The sequence below is a fragment of the Capra hircus genome, chromosome 15, assembly GCF_001704415.2.
Source record: "Capra hircus breed San Clemente chromosome 15, ASM170441v1, whole genome shotgun sequence".
Taxonomy (NCBI): domain Eukaryota; kingdom Metazoa; phylum Chordata; class Mammalia; order Artiodactyla; family Bovidae; genus Capra; species Capra hircus.
In genome coordinates, this window is record NC_030822.1 from 62,765,469 (window position 1) to 62,769,364 (window position 3,896).

Here is a 3,896-nt window from a genome sequence, read left to right on the forward strand (position 1 = left end):
GGGAAACAGTGTGGGAGGGAGCCTTAAATGTTTCTTCAAGGCCTCCAAGCCTGAAGTATAGCTGACTCATATGGCACATGGTGTGCCCTGCAGAGGAACTAGGATAATGTCTATAGGAAGCAGGAGCCACTGGGAATTGTAAGCAAAGGGATATCATGATAGCTTTAACATTAGAGAGATAAATAGCTGTGGTGTGGAGGGCAGATTTGAGGGAGCAATACTGGGAGCAAGTCACTGTCACAGACACCTTCTTTTCATGTCTCATTGCCTCCTTTACTGTCTTTTAATTGTCTAGCTTTTGTTGTATTAACACATAGAATTTTTAAATAAAATGGAAAAATGATTATTATAAAATGTTGGTAAGTTAGAAAGTAGGATAAAAAATTCAAGGTACAGTTTGACCTCAACCATGTACATACGCAAATAAAAATTATTGGAAGGTGATTTTCTGCTCATGGACGCAGCCAGGAAAGCATCTTTGAAGTCTTTCTCCCTTGTCCACTGCCATCACGTCTAAGTCTGCTGCTGCTACGTGTCCGACTCTGTGTGACCCTATAGACTGCAGCCCACCAGGCTCCCCCATCCCTGGGATTCTCCAGGCAAGAACACTGGAGTGGGTTGCCATTTTCTTCTCCAATGCATGAAAGTGAAAAGCGAAAGTGTAGTCGCTCAGTCCTGTTCGACCTTCAGCGACCCCATGGACTGCAGCCTACCAGGCTTCTCCATCCATGGGATTTTCCAGGCAAGAGTACTGGAGTAGGGTGCCATCGCTTTCTCCACATGTCTAAGTCAGAGTCTCCCAAAGAGCCCAACAGCTTTGGAAGCTCTTCATCCAAGGACTGAGCTTTGAAACAACTGATAAGAGTTTGAGGAGTAGAGAACGCTCACAGACTGTGTGGTAATGAGGGATCCAAACACCAAGTGCTCCAGAGGCTTCAGGTTTGTCACATATGCCATGGCGGAGAAGGTGAAGACAGCCATGAATGCAAGGCCACACAAGGTGGATGGAAGAGTCATGGAACCAAAGAGGGCTGTCTCAAGAGAAGACTCCAAAGACCTGGTGCCCACTTAACTGTGAAAAAGAGTTTTATTGGTGGCATTAAAGAAGACATGAAGAACATCACCTGAGAGATTATTTTGAAGGGTATAGGAAAATTGAAGTGATTGAAATCATGACTGACTGAGGCAATGGCAAAAAGAGAGCCATTGCTTTTGTAACTTTGGATGGCCATGACTCTATAGAGAAGACTGTCATTCAGAAAATACCACACTGTGAATGGCCACAACTGTGAAGTGAGAGAAGCCCTGTCTAAGCAAGAGATGGCTAGTGCTTCATCCAGCCAGAGAGGTCGAAGTAGTTCTGGAAACTTTGGTGGTGGTCGTGGAGGTGGTTTCGGTGGGAATGACAACTTTGGTCATGGAGGAAACTTCAGTGGTCGAGATGGTTTTGATGGCAGCCATGATGGTGATGGATATGGTGCCAGTGGGGATGGTTATGATGGATTTGGTAATGATGGAAGCAATTTTGGAGGTGGCGGAAGCTACAGTGATTTTGGCAATTACGACAATCAATCTTCCAATTTTAGACCCATGAAAGGAGGAAACTTTGGAGGCAGAAGTTCTGGCCCCTATGGTGGTGGAGGCCAATACTTTGTCAAACCACAAAACCAAGGTGGCTATGGTGGTTCCAGCAGCAGCAGTAGCTATGGCAGTGGCCAAAGGTTTTAATTATTGCTAGGAAAAAAGCTTAGCAGGAGAGGAGGGTCAGGGAAGTGACAGGGAAGCTAAAGGTTAAAACAGATTTGTGAACTCCACCAACAGTGGTAGCAGGGCCTTGCTGCTACAAAGAAGACATGTTTTAGACAATACTCATGTGTTTGGTCAAAAAACTCCAGGACTGTACTTGTGACTAATTGTATAACAGGTTATTTTAGTTTCTGTTCTGTGGAGAGTGTAAAGCATTCCAACAAAGGGTTTTAATGTAGTTTTTTTTTTTTTTTGCACCCATGCTGTTGATTGCTAAATGTAATAGTCTGATCATGATGCTGAATAAATGTCCTTTTTTTTTTTTTTCTAATGTGCTGTGTAAAGTTGGTCTACTCTGAAGCCATTTTGGTAAACTGCCCCAACAGTGTGAAGTTAGAATTTCTTCAGGGTGATGCCAAGTTCCATTTGAAATTTATTTACAACCGGTTTTGGTTGAGAAGCTATTGTCTTCAGAACCTTGGTGTAGTTGAACTGACAATTACTGTGTTGTGACCTGGAGTTTACCATTAAAAGGATCATCCATGCAAAGTCATGGAGGTTTTTTTTTTTTTGTTTCCGGTTATTAATGATTGTTGGCACATCCTATGAAATATATCTAAATTGAATTATGTTACCAGATAAAGTTATAGATGGGAATGAAGCTTGGGTATCATCCATTATAATGTGTAATCAATAAATGATTTAATGTTTTCTTTAAAAAAGTATTGGAAGGAAAAGAATCAACCTTTAATAAGGGGCTAAGCTTAAGAAAATAATCAGCTGGATACAGGGGCCTATGTTTAAGAATGTTTATTTTTATTTATAATGAAAAAGTAGAAGCAAAAATATTTATTAATAAGAGAAGTCCAAGATACCATAATAAATCTAAAATCTATGTATATACACATTTTATTGCATGTTAATAATGTGAAAATATGCAATAAATATAGATAAATGCAAAAAGAAGCTTCCAAATAATTATAGAACATGATCTAAAATTTATGTGTTTATATACATATATGTGTGAGTATGTATATGTGTGTTGTTGTGGGAAGTAATTATATATTATTGTAAGTAAGAGCATAAGCTTGAATCACAAACAGTAGCAAGGTACCAATAAGCAAGTTTTCTATCCGTTCTGTTCCTTAGTTTCTTTATTCCAAAAATAAGGATAATAACAATAATAACAATACCTTCTTCAAAGGATTATTATGATGATTAAATAAATTAATATGTATAAAGAACATAAGAAGTGCCCAGCATTCTCTTATGTTAATAATTACTGTTATTAGTTATGCAACAAAAACTAAGGGAAAAATACGTTCTAAAATATTTTCAACATTCAGTCTCCAAGCTATTGGTTTTGAGTAATTCCTATGCATTTTATTTTGATTTACAGGTATTTTATAAAAGCCTTGGGTAAACTAATGATCAAGGGAAAAATGGAGTGGTCTATAGGGCCATTTAATAAAAAAAGAGTTCTAAAGTAGGAATACAGATGCTGGTTTGTGAAGTCCCACCTCTAACTCATTCCGTAAGTGTAATCTTGGCCTGACCATAGGACAGACTTCTCTGAGTCTGAGCTTTCCCATCCACTGAAAGTGACTAACCATGCTCTTCTAACTTTCTTATAGTATTCCTGGAAGATATAAGACAATGAACGTGAAAGTTCATTGTGAGCTATGCAGTGGCCACAGGACTGGAAAAGGTCAGTTTCCATTCCAATCCCAAAGAAAGGCAATGCCAAAGAATGCTCAAATTACTGCACAATTGCACTCATCTCACACGCTAGTAAAGTAATGCTCAAAATTCTCCAAGCCAGGCTTCAGCAATACATGAACTGTGAACTTCCTGATGTTCAAGCTGGTTTTAGAAAAGGCAGAGGAACTAGAGATCAAATTGCCAACATCCGCTGGATCATGGAAAAAGCAAGAGAGTTCCAGAAAAACATTTATTTCTGCTTTGTTGACTATGCCAAAGCCTCTGACTGTATGGATCACAATAAACTGTGGAAAATTCTGAGAGAGATGGGAATACCAGACCACCTGACCTGCCTCTTGAGAAACCTGTATGCAGGTCAGGAAGCAACAGTTAGAACTGGACATGGAACAACAGACTGGTTCCAAGTAGGGAAAGGAGTACATCAAGGC

At 39.4% G+C, this 3,896-nt stretch overlaps 1 pseudogene; it reads left to right on the forward strand.

Moving 5' to 3' along the window:
• Nucleotides 781-1,728, forward strand: LOC102191632 (annotated as a pseudogene).